Source organism: Vitis riparia, chromosome 7 (assembly GCF_004353265.1).
Source record: "Vitis riparia cultivar Riparia Gloire de Montpellier isolate 1030 chromosome 7, EGFV_Vit.rip_1.0, whole genome shotgun sequence".
In the NCBI taxonomy this organism is placed as follows: domain Eukaryota; kingdom Viridiplantae; phylum Streptophyta; class Magnoliopsida; order Vitales; family Vitaceae; genus Vitis; species Vitis riparia.
In genome coordinates this window covers 19,979,244-19,999,624 of record NC_048437.1, presented here as the reverse complement: position 1 = coordinate 19,999,624, position 20,381 = coordinate 19,979,244, and the positions used below count along the sequence as shown (strand labels likewise).

General features: G+C 35.8%; 1 pseudogene; it reads left to right on the top strand.

The window, feature by feature from the left end:
- Positions 1 to 1,955: 1,955 nt before the first annotated feature.
- Positions 1,956 to 18,587, top strand: LOC117917485 (annotated as a pseudogene).
- Positions 18,588 to 20,381: the final 1,794 nt, after the last annotated feature.

The following is a 20,381-nucleotide window of genomic DNA, read 5'->3' as shown; positions in this document are numbered from 1 at the left end:
CATTTAGATTAAAGGTAAATTTTTTAAGAACTAGAGTATTTATGTTTTAAATGTTTTTATTGCATTAGATCTACCATCAATCCCTAGGACTATAGGTGCATGTGCCCTTATGTTATTTTTTTTGTTAATTTAATATTATTCAATGCAAATCAACCTATGAATGGTAAGCAAACTATATAAATTAGACTCGATTAATTGTATGATAAATATAACTTAAATTTGACATGATTTGAGTCATGGTTATTAAATATGCTCTTGTTAAATGTGGATAAATAAGACAAAATAAAAATAAAAATAAAATTAAGAGTAAAAATAAGTTAACTATTTTAACTTGATATTTAAAGTAATTTTTAAATTTAAATTGTGATATTAAGTTATTTACCAAATGTCCTCTAAATGTTATACTTTTTTACCGTATGATGGGATTAACATGAGATGACACTAACCAATTACCACTTACAAACCAACTATGCTTTTGAAACACCTTATAATATAGAAAATATGTAACAAGTTGTCTCACAAGAGGGGTTAAGGGCTAAGCAAAGGAGTGGAGCTAGTTGCGCCCCCTTGAAAAATGTTAAGGTTGGGCTATTGGGTCAAAGTCCACATTCTTTATAATTGACAAAATTTATATATGCCTTAAAAGTTGTCACCCAAACTAAACTTCCGGCTCAACCATTGGCCAAGCATATAATAACTTTAGTGGTAGGCAGAAAATTAAACCTAACAATGACCATTTTATAAATGGTACCATTCATGGTGCCAAGGCATGTCAAATATGAGACCGCTAATTTATAAGTTGGAATAAAATATGAATGAATGGTATGCATGCCATCTGAGGCAGGCCCTACCCCTATATATAGCTTGAATATCTTTAGGTCAGATTATATTTTTGAATTGGCATTTAGTTAGTTGTTGATTTGTAATCCCAAATCTTTCATTGTCACCCTGAAAATAGCTGTTTGATCATGGACTACAAATATTTGGTTAGGTCTGATGGTCTTCTGTATTGATGTATTGAAGGACTTATTTGGAGTGGGGTTCAATGGGAATAATATTACTTTATTGAATTTCACGTTGACCATGCTCTTGTGGATTTATTTTAACCAAAATGAAAATAATAATAATAATAATAATAATAATAGAAAAGCATCCATCTTCATTCTTCCTTAACATGGCGAAACGGCCATAAGCTTCAAAACATCTCTACTACTTGTTAGAAAACTTTGAGATTTGAGAAGGTTATTTTAGTAAATTTTTAATCTTAGATTCCACGCTAGATATTTGCGTGTAGCCTTGGATGGATACAAACAAATCTTTGAAGGAAGAAAAATCTGGGTGATGTCTCCCTCCTCCCATCACACGTCCACAAAATTAATGAAGAGTTTTTTTCTATTTTATCAAGACCATCCGCAAAGTGAAAATTAATTAAAATAATTATCCATTTTAGTTTTTTAATACCTAGATTTTATTTTATTTTATTAATTATTTTTCTTATTTGTAGAATGTAAATATGATTATCAAATTACATTAAAATTTAGTGTATTTATGTGGATTACGTTATGTTTATATTTTTGAAAGCATTAATAAAACTTTTAATTAGCTGGCACATGAAAGTTTCTTTTTTGCTTTTTTATTTGTTTTTTTTTTTCTATTTTGATAAGAAGAACCACAAGTCATGAATTTTCCTTTTTGTTTTCTTTTTTCTTTCCTCAATTTTTGGTAACACGACAAAGTCATGATGCTGGAAAGAATGGAAACGGAATCGTCCTTGTGTATCTTTGAAAAAGCACGCTTGTCAGGCGACGACGTCGTTTTCAACCCAGATGCCAAAGATTTTTGCCCTGCCAGCTAATTTTTCATGCATAATGTTTTAAGGCAAATTCCTTCTCCATAAATACACCCCCTTTCTGCCCCCTCCTCTGCCACCAACCTGCTCGTAGCCTCTTTCTTCCATGGCTAAGAGTTGTCCAATCTCAACCTCTTTCATCATCATCAGTGTCTTTATAAGCCATTTTACATCGAGCATAGGGTTAAGCCCTTGGCTTCATAAACTCCCATTTGAACTCCAGAGTCTCGATATTGCGTCTCAAGTCAGGGTGGATCCCGATGCCACTACAATGCCTCTTGGGATATTGGTAATCTTGTTCACCCACAAAATCCAGCTGCAGTGCTTTATCCTTCTTCCATACGAGACTTTGCATCTCTAGTCAATTTCTCCTATAATCGTTCCTCTCCTTTTAGTATAGCCGCTAGGGGCCAAGGCCATTCCCTCCGCGGACAAGCCATGGCTCCTCATGGGGTTGTGGTGGAGATGAGATCGTTAAATAACCACAGCCGTCGAGGTGGAATCAGGGTTACCACGAATCCGACATTGGGTTCCTATGTTGATGTTGGGGATGAGCAGCTGTGGATTGATGTGCTGCAAGCTACGCTCAAACATGAATGGCTTCAGTGTCGTGGACCGATTATTTGTACCTAGCAGTTGGTGGTACACTCTCTAATGCTGGAATTAGCGGCCAGACATTCCCCATGGCCCTCAGATCAGCAATGTCTATGAAATGGATGTTTATAATGTTCATTCTCATTCTCATTCTTATTCTTATGTATTGTCAGTACTACTCTGAACCCCAGAACATGAGCTGTATATTGGAATATAATGTCATAATCAGATATTTAGGGTTTGATTTTCCTACTAAACCTTCATTTTGTTTGATTCAGGTAAAAGGGAACTTGTGGCTTATTCCAAAGACAAACCCCCAGCTGTTTTTCGCGGTTCTAGGAGGTCTCGGTCAGTTTGGGATTATAACAAGAGCGAGGATCGCCCTAGAACCAGTACAAAAAAGAGCAAGTGTGAAGCAAATGAACTCAGTCTAATATATATATGTCACGACCCAAATTCCGGGCGACCCAAAATTTGGCCCATGACCACAGGTCAAAGGTTCGACCTTAAGGGTTCCTCCTTATCCAAGCTATCAGTCAACCAGAACGCTCTGAATTTTTTTTTTCTAAATATAAATCACACTAGAGCTCCATTCAACTAATATTTCAATTTATCAATATACCAACCACTACTCAAGAGCAACAAGATATAATAATTATCATTAAAGTCTAGAAATAAGAGTTCATAGTTGAGCAATTTAATTAGAATAAAGTTACATTACAAATACATATTTTCAAAGTTTGCTAATACGGGTTCCAAAATAAACCAACATAACAAACACACTATAATCCACTAGGCTGCTCCAAAATCTCTTTGGGCATCTTGAAGCCCTCCTTGTCCCATATGTGCATCCTCAGGAGTCACATTTGTATTTAAAAAGATATAAGAAGGAAGGGGTGAGCATTCTACATTGCTCAGTAGGGTGTTTTACACTCAAGAGGTTAATTTAGGATTACTAAGGTTCAAGTGTATACAAAAAACAAACATTCTATCATAATTTAATCGACCCAGACATTTCAGTTTTTATAATCATAACAATTCAACAATTTTCAACAATTAATAAAATGCATGTAGATATTTAACACATAGTCATATAATGCACTGTCGTTCTCAGGATTTCACCGAAGGATATGCGTCCATACCTAAATACACTCCTCGTTCGGAGTCATCTCGGGGTAGATTTTTTGGTCTTTCACCCTAGAGATCTCACTCCCTTTTTAATTCTCCTCACATGGACCTTTAATTTTCATTACTATTGATTACTACTCAAAAAGTGCTATTTCATAGCTAGTAATTAACTCTTATAAACATTTTTGAGTAGTAGTTATCACCTTTTAACCCAATTAACATATTAAGGACCCTTACAATCAATTCTAATAAAATTGTGTTAAGTTTTGGTGTTTTGATAGCTTTTTGATCACCAAAGCAATCTAAGATTGAGGAGAGTTCTTTGGAATCCATGGCAAAGCAATGGAAAGCTTAGAAACATGAAGAACCGAAGCTTTGAAGTCCTTTGCCATAAGCAAATCTAGAATGCAAGGAGTAAAAGATGTCCGGACAGGGCGTTCGGACAGGATGGCGGCGGAAGTTAATGATCCGGACAACATATGCGGATAGGATATGCTATCGTCCGGGTGTGATGTTCACGAGTGTCGTGTGCTTCTCCCTGAGGGAGTCTGGATAGGAGAGCATGCCACATGTCCTCTTGGGGAATCCGGATGGAGTTGCTCCGGATAGCGACGCACGTCATAGCTCATTCCACCCGGGGAGGAATTCTATCCGGCTGACTTTCCACCTTCTCCGGATATTTCATATCCGGAATTCCATGCGCCGACATTTTACATCTGGATATCTCACAGCCGGATGAGAGAGGAGGACACTTCAACTTCTCCGGATAGACATATTTGGACCTTCTGATAACGCTTACCCGCAGAGCTTTTCTCTCGGTATACAGTGCAACGGTGTTCTCCTGAAGCTTCCTGATATTTCCGACCGACATCTTGGGATATTTTGCTTTAGATATTTGTTGTCTAAATCCCCAAACTCTCCTTGTAATCCACCTATCATAGGATTCCTTAGTCTTTAAGTAAGTACAAAGGGTGAATAACCTCATATATATAGTTTGTAATTTTCTTTACAAAGATATCATGTATGTAATCAGTGGAAGGAAGAAATATATTTTAGAGAGTACTTGCTCTGTTTTTCCTTCATATATTTGTTTTCTCGTTAGTTTTCTTTCTAGCCAAACAAGCTCTGAGGAAGTTTCCTCAGAGAATGAGTGGCTAGACTTTTAGTTCCTTGGAGTTAAGGTTGTCGGGAAAGGTTCCAAGTGCATGAATTAGTAGCTTTGTGGTTTCAATCATTAATGAAGAGAAAGTGTGATCCTTTAATGATTTCTATGTTTTTAGTTAACTTAAAACACCTTCAAGTCACTTGAGCCAACACTTGGTAAGGCATGTGATCTCCGTCCATGAAGATGCACTTGTTTATCTCTTGCGAGCTTTTGGGAAGTGACTTGGAGGTAGGATTTTCTAGAATTGCCAACACTTGGTAAGCTTTTGGACTCTAAGGAGACATCCATTAGTTATCTCTTGCGAGCTTGAGAAGGGAAGTCCAAAGTTAAAGATCACCTTGAATGGCAAATGCTAGGTGAGAGGCACGAGTCATTGCAAGTTGCATCAGTGAGAGGGAATTAGAGCTGAAATCCATTTAAAGGTTACATCTATACAACACCGGTTAGAGAATTGACTATATGTTAATTCTCTAATGCGAGGAAATGAACCAAATGACCAGAGTTTTTGTTTTTGCATAAGGAACCTCCCCTGTGAACCTAAACCTCCAAGGAATGTTTTTCTTCATAAGTAATTTCCATTACTTTCTTTTTAGTTAGCTTTAAACAAAACCTTATTTAAACAAAGTTTGTGTTTTATTTCTTAAGCTAACCTTGAAATGAAAAAGCACCAATTTACTTTAGTATTAGTTGTGAGTTGAAAACCCTTCCCAGTGAACGATCATAGAGCCACTATGCTATATTAGCTAAGCTATCCTAATGCATGGTGATATAAGTTATAAATTTTGTTGATTACTCTTTCAATCAAAGAGCACCAGCTGGACATGAATCAGCTGAGACACCAATTTGGGAACGAATCAAATGGCGTCGTTGCTGGGGAAGGTGCCAACTTCATAGTGATATTATGTCAGGTACTTGTGGTTTTCATCACAAGTTTGGTGAGTTTTCTCTCATTTTACTAACTCTTTTAGTTGTTTCTTTTACTTGTTTATATTCTAGCATAGCTTTTAATTTAATTTTAGTTACTCGAACTCTTTTTGGTAGTTTTTTTTTGTTTTCCTCTGTTTTTGTTTTTTTTTCTTTGTTACAGTTGATACTAGTTGTGTATGCCAAAGTGGATACGAGATTTTGGAGGAATGCTTGTTAAACTTGAAACACCTCATAACAAGGAGTTGGAAGTAATCTTGAACATCATGGAAACTACACCTGAGGATCAGCATAGTCACCATGATCATCAGGACAATCCCAATGAATTCAGATCAATGAGGGACTGTATGCATCCACCTCGTATGAGTGCACCATCATGTATAGTGCCCCCTACAGAGCAGCTAGTGATCAGACCCCATATTGTGCCACTTCTGCCAACTTTCCATGGAATGGAAAGTGAGAATCCTTATGCACATATCAAGGAATTTGAAGATGTTTGTAATACATTCCGAGAAGGAGGAGCTTCTATCGACCTGATGAGGCTTAAACTATTTCCTTTTACTTTAAAGGATAAGGCCAAGATTTGGCTTAATTCTTTAAGGCCAAGGAGTATCCGCACTTGGACTGATTTACAAGCTGAATTCCTCAAGAAGTTTTTTCCTACTCATAGAACAAATAGCTTGAAAAGGCAAATTTCTAACTTCTCAGCTAAAGAGAATGAGAAATTCTATGAGTGTTGGGAAAGATACATGGAAGCCATTAATGCTTGTCCTCACCATGGCTTTGATACATGGCTGTTGGTGAGTTATTTCTATGATGGGATGTCTTCCTCAATGAAGCAACTCCTCGAAACAATGTGTGGAGGGGATTTCATGAGTAAGAATCCTGAGGAAGCTATGGATTTCTTGAGTTATGTAGCTGAAGTCTCAGGGGATGGGATGAACCGCACAGAGGAGAAGTGGGAAAGATGAAGTCTCAACCAAATGCTCTTCATGCTAAGGCTGGGATGTACACCTTGAATGAGGATGTTGATATGAAAGCAAAATTTGCAGCTATGACAAGAAGAGTGGAAGAGCTAGAACTGAAAAAGATGCATGAAGTGCAAGCTGTTGCTGAAACACCAGTGCAAGTAAAGCCATGTTCTATTTGTCAATCTTATGAACACTTGGTGGAGGAGTGCCCTTCAATTCTAGTTGCTAGAGAAATGTATGAAGAACAAGCAAATGTCATTGGACAATTCAAGCCCAATAGCAATGCTTCGTATGGCAATACTTATAACTCAAGTTGGAGGAATCATCCAAATTTTTCATGGAAGCCAAGAGCACCTCAGTACCAACAGCCGGCTCAACCATCCCAACAAGCTTCAAGTCTTGAACAAGCAATAGTGAATCTCAGCAAGGTTGTGGGAGATTTTGTTAGAGAACAAAAATCCATCAATTCTCAACTCAGTCAAAGAATTGACAGTGTAGAGAATACTTTGAATAAAATGATTGATGGGCTGCAAAATGACTTATCTCAGAAGATAGACAATCTCCAATACTCAATCTCAAGGCTCACTAATTTGAACACAGTGCAAGAGAAGGGTAGATTTCCTTCTCAACCTCACCAAACCCCAAGGGTATCCACGAAGTGGAAACTCATGAGGGAGAATCTTCACAGGTGAGAGATGTTAAAGCCTGATCACTCTAAGGAGTGGTAAAAAGGTTGAGTCACCAAACCCAAGCCATATGTTGAAGAGAAGGAAGAAGAAGAGACAAAGAAGAGGGAGGAAATGAAAGGAAAGAAGAAAGATATTAGTGAAGGGAAGAAGGACCGTGATTCAACAGTGAATGCAAATCTGGAGAAAGAGCTTATTAAGGAAGAAACACACATCTCCTCCTTTTCCTCAAGCTTTGCATGGGAAAAGGGGATAAAAATGCATCAGAAATCCTTGAAGTATTGAGCCAAGTGAAGGTCAACATTCCATTGCTGGACATGATTAAGCAAGTTCCAACATATGCAAAGTTCCTAAAGGACCTCTGTACTATCAAACGAGGGTTGACTGTGAATAAGAAAGCCTTCTTGACTGAACAAGTAAGTGCCATCATACAATGCAAATCTCCTTTGAATACAAAGATCTGGGATGTCCTACCATTTCAGTTATGATTGGAGGAAAGGTAGTGGAAAAAGCTTTGTTAGATTTGGGAGCAAGTGTGAATTTGCTACCATACTCTGTTTATAAGCAATTGGGACTTGGTCAATTAAAGCCAACATCAATCACCCTGTCTTTAGCTGATAGGTCAGTGAAAATTCCAAGGGGGATAATTGAGGATGTTTTAGTTCAAGTTGATAATTTCTACTATCCAATAGATTTTGTTGTTCTTGATACTGATCCTTTAGTTAAGGAAGCTAATGGTGTTCCTATCATCCTTGGAAGGCCATTTCTTGCTACTTCAAATGCAATCATAAATTGTAGGAATGGACTTATGCAACTCACTTTTGGCAACATGACACTTGAGCTTAATATCTTTCATATGTCAAAGAAGCTGATTACTCCGGAAGAAGAAGAAGGTCCAGAAGAGGTATGCATTATTGACACTCTAGTGGAGGAGCATTGTGATCAGAATATGCAAGACAAGTTGAATGAAAGTCTTGAGGATCTTGAAGAAGGGTTGTCTAAACCCACTGATGTGCTTGCTACTCTACAAGGCTGGAAGAGGAAAGAAGAGATCCTACTTTTACTCAATAAAGAGGAAGGACAAGATGATGTTACAGAAGAATTCCCAAAGCTCAATTTGAAACCTCTGCCCATGGAGTTAAAATATACATACCTGGAAGAAAATAACCAATGTCCTGTTGTTATATCTTCATCTCTTACCGGTCATCAGGAGATTTCTCTACTTGAAGTTCTTAAGAGGTGCAAGAAAGCAATAGGATGGCAAATATCTGACTTGAAAGGAATCAGTCCTTTGGTTTGTACACATCACATATATATGGAGGAAGAAGCTAAACCCATTCGTCAACCTCAAAGAAGATTGAATCCTCATTTACAAGAAGTGGTTCGAACTGAGGTACTGAAGCTACTCCAAGCAGGTATTATTTATCCCATATCTGACAGCCCTTGGGTGAGTCCTACTCAAGTGGTACCAAAGAAGTCAGGTATTACTGTGGTTCAGAATGAAAAAGGTGAAAAAATTGCTACACGCCTCACTTCAGGTTGGAGGGTGTGTATTGACTACAGGAAATTGAATGCAGTGACAAGGAAATATCATTTTCCACTCCTGTTTATTGATCAGGTGCTGGAGAGAGTCTCTGGCCATCCTTTCTATTGTTTCTTGGACGGGTACTCAAGGTATTTCCAAATTGATAGTGATGTTGAAGATCAGGAGAAAACCACTTTCACATGCCCGTTTGGAACATACGCCTACAGAAGAATGCTGTTTGGTTTATGCAATGCACCTGCAACATTCCAAAGATGTATGCTTAGTATCTTTAGTGATATGGTGGAGCGAATTGTGGAGGTTTTCATGGATGATATCACCGTATATGGAGGTACATTTGAAGAATGCTTAGTAAATTTGGAAGCGGTTCTTAAAAGATGCATTGAAAAAGACTTGGTGCTCAACTGGGAGAAATGCCATTTTATGGTACGTCAAGGAATTGTCCTTGGCCATATCATTTCCAAGAAAGGAATTGAAGTTGATAAAGCAAAGGTGGAACTTATTGCCAAATTGCCATCCCCAACCACTGTAAAAGGAGTAAGGCAATTTCTTGGCCATGCAGGGTTCTACAGGAGGTTTATACAAGATTTCTCTAAGCTGTCAAGGCCTCTTTATGAACTTTTAGCTAAGGATGCTAAGTTTGTCTGGGATGAGAGATGTCAAAAGAGTTTTGATCAATTGAAGCAATTTTTGACAACCGCTCCAATAGTAAGGACTCCTAACTGGCAATTACCCTTTGAAGTAATGTGTGATGCCAGTGACTTTGCTATAGGAGCTGTACTTGGCCAAAGAGAAGATGGGAAGCCCTATGTGATCTACTATGCAAGCAAAACATTGAACGAGGCTCAAAGAAACTACACAACTACAGAGAAAGAATTGTTAACTGTGGTGTTTTCTTTAGACAAGTTTCGTGCTTATTTGGTAGGGTCTTTCATCATTGTTTTCACTGACCATTCAGCCTTGAAGTATTTATTGACGAAGCAAGATGCAAAAGCAAGGTTGATTAGATGGATTCTTTTGTTGCAAGAGTTTGATCTCCAAATCAGAGACAAGAAATGGGTGGAGAATGTGGTAGCTGACCACCTTTCAAGGTTGGTTATAGCACATAATTCCCATGTATTACCTATTAATGATGACTTTCCCGAGGAATCACTTATGTTGTTAGAGAAAGCTCCTTGGTATGCTCATATTGCTAACTATTTAGTTACTGGTGAAGTTCCAAGTGAGTGGAAAGCGCAACACAGGAAGCACTTCTTTACAAAAATTCATGCTTATTATTGGGAAGAGCCCTTCCTTTTCAAGTATTGTGCAGATCAGATCATAAAGAAGTGTGTCCTTGAAGAAGAGCAACAAGGGATCCTCAGCCATTGCCATGAGAATGCATGTGGAGGCCATTTTGCCTCTTAGAAAACAGCCATGAAGGTCTTGCAATCAAGGTTTACTTGGCCATCACTTTTCAAAGATTCCCACATCATGTGTAGGAGCTGTGATAGATGCCAAAGACTCGGGAAGCTTACAAAAAGAAACCAAATGCCCATGAACCCCATCCTTATAGTTGATCTTTTTTATGTTTAGGGTATTGACTTCATGGGACATTTCCCAATGTCTTTTGGTAACTCTTATATATTGGTGGGGGTGGACTATGTTTCCAAATGGGTGGAGGCAATCCCCTGTAAACATAATGATCACAGGGTGGTTCTCAAATTTCTTAAGGAGAACATATTCTCAAGATTTGGGGTGCCCAAGGCCATAATCAGTGATGGAGGTACTCATTTTTGCAACAAACCTTTTGAAGCCTTATTAGCCAAGTATGGAGTGAAGCATAAGGTAGCTACACCTTATCATCCTTAAACTTCTGTGCAAGTGGAGCTAGCAAACAGGGAAATAAAAAACATACTGATGAAAATGGTGATTACAAGCAGAAAATATTGGTCTATTAAGCTGCATGATTCATTATGGGCATATAGAATAGCTTATAAGACTATTCTTGGCATGTCCCCCTATTGTCTCGTCTATGGCAAAGCATGCCACCTCATTGTGGAAGTTGAATATAAGGCTTGGTGGGCAATCAAGAGGTTGAACACGGACTTGATCAGAGCTGGGGAAAAGAGGTGCTTAGACCTTAATGAGATGGAGGAATTAAGAAATGATGCTTACATCAATTCCAAAGTTGCAAAACAGAGGATGAAGAAGTGGCATGATCAACTAATCTCCAACAAAGAATTGAGGAGAGGACAAAGAGTCCTACTCTATGACTCAAGGCTCCATATTTTTCTAGGGAAGCTCAAGTCAAGGTGGATAGGTTCTTTCATTATTCACCAAGTACATCTCAATTGAGTGGTGGAATTACTAAATTCCAATGGCATAGACACCTTTAGAGTCAATGGTCATCACCTCAAGCCATTCATTGAGCCGTTCAAGCCAGAAAAGGAGGAAATCAACCTCCTTGACCCACAAAAATCCTGATCAGAGAAGGGTTAAATGGACTTGGTTTCACCAAAGTCCATAATTTTGTTAAATATGTTAATTTTTAAGTTTTGTAAATTATTTGATTATAATTTTGGCCTTAAATTATGTTAATTGTAACTAACTTTTTGAATGATTAAAATCAGGAGGAATTGCAAGAAAATCGAAAGAAGCTGCTCCCAGCTCATCAGAGCCATCGCAGGCTCCTCCTTTTGTTGATCAGCCTTTGCCTCATCAGGAGCCTCCTACAGGAGAGACAGCTGAGCCATTATTTTCACAGCATCACTTCATGTCTCTAAGGAGGTACCACTTCCTCCCTATTTTTCAATCGCTTTTGTCACATTGAGGACAATATTTAGCTTGGTTGGGGGGAGAGTTGAGGAAGGAAGTTTTTGTTATTAATGCTAAGTTATTTTGGTAATTTAGTTGCTTTTTGCTTAATTTTAATTTTTTTTTAAAGTTTTTATTCTACTTTCCATGGTTATTAAGGAAAAATTTTCAAAATGAAATGAGAGAAATTGAATTTTTGTCTTTTTACTTGACTTAGAGTTTGTATTATGCTTACTAAAGTTGATGAATTGTTGAAACTTCTATTGAATTCAACCTTAGTTCTTCCACTTTAAGCTATTCACACACTGTGCACAATAGGTTCCGATTATAAGATGAAAAACTATTTCCCTTTTGACTTAGGAAGATTTTAGACTTGGTACATTTGACCTCACTTAATAGTGTTGGGACACCTTGTAAAAGGCCAATGAGCTTTTGAGAAAAAAGAAAGAAAGAAAAAAAAAATGCTTGCTTGCCTTGAAACCCGAGCAAGGTTTGAGGGGTATATGGTGAAAATCTTTAAAACCTGGTGCCCTAAGCCTTCATTGGTTGGAAGTCACTGACCTCAATGCTCGTTACAAGGGTGGATAGGTGGAGTTTAACATACTGTAGGTACTTGGGTATTAAAATTCATTCTCAAAAGTCCGGGGTAAAATCCGAGGAGTTAGTGGTTGAAAAATCCTTAAAACTTGATGCCCTAAACCTTAATTGGTTGGGAGTCATCGATGGACCCCCATTACATGGACAATTTAGAAAAGAATACCTTTACCCTTGTACTCTTACAATGAAAAAAATTGTGAAAAAAGAGGCACGTTCTTAGCCTATTGGAGGTTGATCAGTTTGCTAAGCTTTGAAAAAGAACTAGGTTTGGGGGAGAGATTAGTTCAACATACTATATTCGGAAACTAATAAATAACACTTAGATTTTTATGGAAGAGTAAGGTTTGACCCTTTGGGAGTGGAAACTCTTTTAAAGCTTAAATTTGCATAATGTCTTCTCTTTAAGAATTGTGATTAGACAAGTTATTTGATAACTCTTGTTGAAGTTTGAGTTTTATTTCTTTAATGTTCCATGTGAGAGTTAGATCATCATGCCACTTGAAAATTGTTTTTTTTTTTTATCAGCATGATGTTGTGAATTATAGTACTTTTTAGTTTTATTTTTCTCTCCTTCATTGCTAAGGGACTAGCAATATGTCGGTTGGGGGGAGTGATTACTACTCAAAAAGTGTTATTTCATAGCTAGTAATTAACTCTTATAAACACTTTTGAGTAGTAGTTATCACCTTTTAACCCAATTAACATATTAAGGACCCTTGCAATCAATTCTAATCAAATTATGTTAAGTTTTGGTGTTTTGATAGCTTTTTGATCACCAAAGCAATCTGAGATTGAGGAGAGTTCTTTGGAATCCATGGCAAAGCAATGGAAAGCTTAGAAACATGAAGAACCGAAGCTTTGAAGTCCTTTTCCATAAGCAAATCTGGAATGCAAGGAGTAAAAGATGTCTGGACAGGGCGTCCGGGTAGGATGGCGGCGGAAGTCAATGATCCGGACAACATATCCGGATAGGATATGCTATCGTTCGAGTGTGATGTTCACGAGTGCCGTGTGCTTCTCCCTGAGGGAGTCTGGATAGGAGAGCGCGCCACATGTCCTCTTGGGGAATGCTGATGGAGATGCTCCGGATAGCGACGTGCGTCATAGCTCATTCCACCCGGGGAGGAATTCTATCCGACCGACTTTCCACCTTCTCCGGATATTTCATATCCGGAATTCCGTGCGCCGACATTTTGCATCCGGATATCTCACAGCCGGATGGGAGAGGAGGATGCTTCAACTTCTCCGGATAGACATATCCGGACTTTCTGATAACGCTTACTCGCAGAGCTTTTCTCTCAGTATACAGTGCAGCGGTGTTCTCCTGAAACTTCCTGATATTTCCGACCGACATCTTGGGATTTTTTTCTTTAGATATTTGTTGTCTAAATCCCCAAACTCTCCTTGTAATCCACCTATCATAGGATTCCTTAGTCTTTAAGTAAGTACAAAGGGTGAATAACCTCATATATATAGTTTGTAATTTTCTTTACAAAGATATCATGTATGTAATCAGTGGAAGGAAGAAATATATTTTAGAGAGTACTTGCTCTATTTTTCCTTCATATATTTGTTTTCTCGTTAGTTTTCTTTCTAGCCAAACAAGCTTTGAGGAAGTTTCCTTAGAGAAAGAGTGGCTAGACTTTTAGTTCCTTGGAATTAAGGTTGCCGGGAAAGGTTCCAAGTGCATGAATTAGTAGCTTTGTGGTTTCAATCATTAATGAAAAGAAAGTGTGATCCTTTAATGATTTCTATGTTTTTAGTTAACTTAAAACACCTTCAAGTCACTTGAGCCAACACTTGGTAAGGCATGTGATCTCTGTCCATGGAGATGCACTTGTTTATCTCTTGTGAGCTTTTGGGAAGTGACTTGGAGGTATGATTTTCTAGAATTGCCAACACTTGGTAAGCTTTCGGACTCCAAGGAGACATCCAGTAGTTATCTCTTGCGAGCTTGAGAAGGGAAGTCCAAAGTTAAAGATCACCTTGAATGGCAAATGCTAGGTGAGAAGCACGAGCCATTGCAAGTTGCATCAGTGAGAGGGAATTAGAGCTGAAATCCAGTTAAAGGTTACATCTGTACAACACCGGTTAGAGAATTGACTATATGTTAATTCTCTAATGCGAGGAAATGAACCAAATGACCAAAGTTCTGTTTTTGCATAAGAAACCTCCCTTGTGAACCTAAACCTCCAAGGAATGTTTTTCTTCATAAGTAATTTCCATTACTTTTTTTTAGTTAGCTTTAAACAAAACCTCATTTAAACAAAGTTTGTGTTTTATTTCTTAAGCTAACCTTGAAATGAAAAAGCACCAATTTACTTTGAATTGGTATCAGTTGTGAGTTGAAAACCCTTCCCAGTAAACGATCCTAGAGCCACTATGTTATATTAGCTAAGCTATCCTAATGCATGGTGATATAGGTTATAAATTTTGTTGATTACTCTCTCAATCAAAGAGCACCAGCTGGACATGAATCAACTGAGACACCAATTTGGGAACGAATCAACTATTTTATTTATTTATTTTTTCCATGCCATGCACTTTTCACAGTTTTTATTTTCCTTCACACAACCATGATGCAAATGAAATGCAATGGGGTTAATTATCCCCATTCACAAATATCAAATAAAATTCGAACAATCAAATATAATCATTTCTCCACAATAAAATTACCAAAAACAATCAAATAAATTTTCAATAATTCAAATATGAATTAAACATATTCAATACTAAAATTCCATAATTTTCCAACAACCCCAATAATCCCAACAATCAAATACAGTTAATTTTCATAATTAAATACTTCCATTATCACACAAAAATCCCAAGGAAAATTCCTAAATCATCCAATAAACTTTCTCATATTATAAATATCACCTATTTAACTTCCAACAATGAGATTTATAAAATTTTGAAGAAAAAAATGCATTAATTAAAAGTTTTAGGGTTAAGTTTCCCTACCATAGATCTAACAATCTAACCGTTGAAAACAAAATCAACCATCGTAAGAATGTTCCTTGCATTGAGTAGAACTTTCCCTCAAAATTTCACTTGAAAAGGAGCTCATTTGGCCATCGAAACAGCCCCCCAAAGGTGGATGACGTCTTCTTTTCTCTCCCAATCGCCGACTATCCTACCCTTCTGCCACTCTTCTCCATCTTCTCATTTTATTTCTTTTATTCATTTTCAAGGCCACCGCACAGTGCACTCACTTACCCATATAATTATTTAGTTTTTCTTTTCTCAATTCTTTTTTTTTTTCTTAATTCATTTTTTCATTCCATTTTTTTTTTTCGGAAAATTTCGATTTCTACAATCCTAAGGAATTTCCCACCATAAAGCTAACGTGGTACAAAAATTCAACTCGCTTGATTGACCAATAAAATCTTTCAAATTTATCAACCCAAAATTGACATGTGTTCTCCAATCACTTTTTAACTTTTCAACCACCACCAAAAAGAAATAATTTTCAACTTGAACATCCAACATGGATTAAAAATACCCGATCATTATAATATATATAATTGAAACAGGCAAAGAACACTACTTTTGAAAAACTTACTTGTGCTTTTCAATTTGGTTGCTTGCAGCTAAAGTGGACACATATGTTCTACGATAAGTTCTCGAAGTTTTCTAGAGACCAAAAACATTTGATCTCAATCAATGGACTGGACTACTTGGAAGGTTCACTCTTTGATCATGCAAAATAGTTTTCCTAATAACTGGAGATACTCCTTTCTCTCACCCTCTGACTACCTGTGTGAGTATATCTTCACTAATATCTAAGAATGGCATCATCTACTGTCTTGAAGTAGTCAAGTATTACGATGAATTCACAAGCCATACGGATGATGAGGTACGTATATAGCTGATGAATTGCCCTTATTAATAGTACCTATATTTATATATATAGGTACCTTATATATATTATGTAATGATCAGGTATTTTAGGTCACATTGGAAATTCTAGTTTGAAAAGTCTTTTTTTGAGTGGTGGTTGAAAAGTCAAAAAGAAAAGTGATTGGAGAACACGTGTTAATTTTGGATTGGTGAAATTCGATTTATTGTGTTGGTCAATTAGGCGAGTTGAAAATTTTGTGCCACGTCAACCTTATGGTAGAAAATTTCTTAGGATTTTAGAAATCGAAAATTTCTTGAAATGAAAAATGAAAACGAAAAATGAAAAGTGAATTAATTAAAATTAATTAGAATTAATTAAGTAAAATTAAATTAAATTTGATTATTAATAAAATTGAAAAAAATTAAATTTTTGGGTTGGTGGAAAAAAATTGTAAATCTTGTCATTATGAGTTAAGTAGGTAATATTGGTTTTGTAGGAATTTTTTTTGGATGATTTGGATTTTTTTTGGAATTTTTGGAATTTCTTTTTTGTTGATAAATAATTGTTTTGGGTTGTTAAAAATTATGGGAATTGTTGGAAATTTATGAAATTGTGGTATAATATCAAAATTTTTTATATGTGAATTTTTGGGAATTTGTTAGAGTGTTTTAGAAAATTTTAATGTGGAAAATTAATTATAATTGATTATTGGAAATTATTAGAATTGTTGGAAAATTCCGAAATTGTAGTATAATTTCAAGTTTATTGATATGTGAATTTTTAAAAATTTGGTGGGATATTTTTGAAAATTTTAATGTGGACAATTTATTTCATTGGATTATTGGGAATGTTGGAATTGTTGAAATTGTTGAAATTATTGGGAAATTTTGGAATTGTGGCATTCATTTGCATCATGGTTGTGTGAAGAAAGGATAAAAATTGTGAAAAATGTATGAAATGGAAAAAGAAAGGAAAAAAAAAATAAAATAGTGATGAAAAGTAAAAGCCCGTGTGAGGCCAATTAAGAAGGGAGAGAGATCCCTAAGGTGAAGGACCCAAAAATTTACCCCGGGAAGACTCCAAATGGGGAGTGTATTTGGGTGCGGACGCATATCCTTCAGTGAAAGCCCGAGAATGACAGTGCATTGCATGATTGTGTCATACGTTCATATGCATTTCATTTAATTGTTGAATATTGTGGAATTGTGTATAATTATAGAGATTAATTTATGTGGCTTGATCAATGTTGTTGAAATGCTTCTTTTGTGTTCTTTGGAAACTTAGTAATCCCCATTATCCCTTGGGTGTTAGGCACCCTACTGAGAAATGTGGAATGCTCACCCCTTTCTTTTTACATCTTTTATCACTCCTGAGGATCCACATGTAGAGCAAGGAAAACTTCAAGATGCTCCTGGAGCGGCCTAGTGGAGCGTGTCATTTTTATTGTGATTGTGGTATTGGGACTTGTTTTAGTAACTATGAACTATGGATTTGTAATGAGACCCTATTTTGATTAAGTTGTTTAATTGTGAACTTTTATTTTTGGATTGTAATGATAATTATTAAATCTTGTTGTTTTTGAGTAGTGTTTGGAATATTGTTAGTTGGTGAGAACTCTAGTAGAACATGTGTAGAAAAAAAAAAATTCAGAGTGTTTTGGTTGACTGCTAGCACAGAATAGGAGGAACCCTTAGGATCAAACCTTTGACCTGGGGTCATGGGCCAAATTTTGGGTCACCCGAAATTTGGGTCGTGACATATTAAGTTGAGCATTGAGGCATACCTGACTTGAGAATTATTCTTTGTAGGAAATACAGGAGCTACTTAAAGGCTTGAATTTCCTTCCTGGTTTTGTTTTCACAAAAGATGTCCCCTTAGTAGATTTTATAAGCTGAGTTCTTAGTGGAGAACTAGATCTTCGAGTAAAAGGACTACGGGATGTTCCTCATCCATGGCCGAATCTCTTTGTTTCAAGATCTCGTATTTGATTAGACTTCAACTCAGGTGTCTTCAGGGACATTATCCCCAAAATGAACCAGACCACTAGACCACTCCTCGTTTACCCAATGATCCGAAAAAAGTAGGAATTCTAAACCACTAAGTTTTGTTGTTTAATGTAAAAATAGATTATTAATTATAGCTTTGCTCTTAAATCTAAATACCATATACGATTGAAATTTTTGTATACATTGCTAGTGAGATGATAGGACGTCTGCATTTATACCAGATGAAGATATATTCTACACAATAGAATTGTTGCTTTCAAGTGAAGTTGATGATTGGGAACCCTTGGAGAATCAAAACAAAAAAATACTGCAATTTTGTGATAAAGCTAGTATCAAGATCAAAGGGTACCTTTCCCGCTACAGAACCATGGAAGATTGGATGAATCTTTTCAACCAGAAGTGGAAAACTTTTGAAGACAGGAAAGCTCAGTTTGATCTAAAAATGATATTATCCCCTGGACAACAAATTTTCTGTTCCATTTAAGTTTTAGAACTGGACATCTGGCTTGAGGTTTTGGATAACAGCAACAGAAGAACATATAAATAAATTTTTCCATGCATGGAAAATGCAGTTTCAGTTAATTAGTTAGTAGATGATATATATATGTTTTGCATTCATTGTGTTTAACAATGGATCTTCATTGGAGTCTCCATATAAGACCTTAAAAGTAACATAACCAACAATAACTGCCCCTATTAGTTTCTCTAACCATTATACTAGTCAATCAAGTTAAAAGAACAAATTTCTTAAATGGCTAATCAAATTGAAGTCCTCACAAGACCATGATTGAAAAATACGCTTAAATTGCTATGCTCATGGATAAAATCAAAATTATAGAAAATTCCATCCAAATTGCCATTGATCCAAACTATTTTACTTGCACTACTCACGTTAAAATAAGGTAAAGAAGAATATATAGTTGCAACTATTCTTTTAATGTTTTTGAAATTTTGCAATGAGTGTAATGTCCATGTAAAATATTTCTAAGGATTTTACTGGAGCTTAGCTTTCAAGCTCTAAGGATTTCAATAAAGTTAAGTGTAGAACGAGGATCAAGATGGGTTCATCAAGAGTCAAAGCATTGAAGACTTCTTAGGAACCTTATCATTTTTTGGGGAGGAAAAAAAAAAAGAAGAAATTTTGTAAATTTTCAAAAAAGGCATAATTGAATATTGCATATCAAATGTACACGAGAGAGAAAGAGATGAATGAGTTGATTTTCATATGAATTTGTACCCTTCCTTCTCCTGAAAATGAAAATTTTAAAATTATTAATTTAAATAATAAAGCTAAAGTTTTATTTGAAATAATTTTTATTTCAAATATATATATATATATATATATATATATATATTTGATTATTGTTGTCGTTAATATTTTCTTTATTTAATATTTTTCTTAGTAAATTTATAAGAAAAAATTAGAATTACATCATGATGTCAAATCATTATCATGTTCTAGTTTGATATGACTATTTCAACCAAAAAAACTCCTTAAGTTGGATTTGTGTTCTAAGCTTGATACGAGTATTTTAACAAAAGAAAAAAGCTCCTTTAAGTTGGATTTGTCACTTTATTTCAAATTTATATGGTTTTGAAATAAATTTTTTCATTGTAATATGAAAGATAACAATAGCATTATACTAATTTGTTGTTCATATAATTTTAACCTATATTTCAAATTATTTTTAGCATAAGGAAAGAAACTTTAAATATGTATCTCAAATTGAACTTATTAGAAAAAAGTGAAAACAACATTGGAAATCAGGTGTTGATTTCAAACATTAGAAAGGACTATCAATCAATGTTTTTCACCCTCTATGATATCTATCTCCATGATTTTCGCTTTCATGCTCTCTTTGTGATCATCTCTCTAAAACTATGGATATTTTTAGGGATATAAATATATATGTTCTACCTCTCTATCTCTCTTTTTCTTTTTTTTTCTTTTTTTTTATATTGTTTTGTAGTGGTTGTTTGTTTTGCATCTATGGTCAATCAATAGGTCTGCCAATCTATTCTTCTATGCAATAATTATTCTTTTTTTTTAAAACCACTACTCAATGTTGTGACTTCAATGATGGATGAGTTAAAAGATCTTCTATATATGTCCATAATCCAACCAAATTTCATGTTTTTTCTTGAAAGAATTGTGCTTTCAGGTCAAATGGGCCTGAAAATTGGTCTAACATCCTAGTAAATTTCATAATTAGGTGGAAGGATACAAAAAGTGAGGGGATAAAAATGCCTTAATGAGTTGCCTGTTGGAAAATTTTTT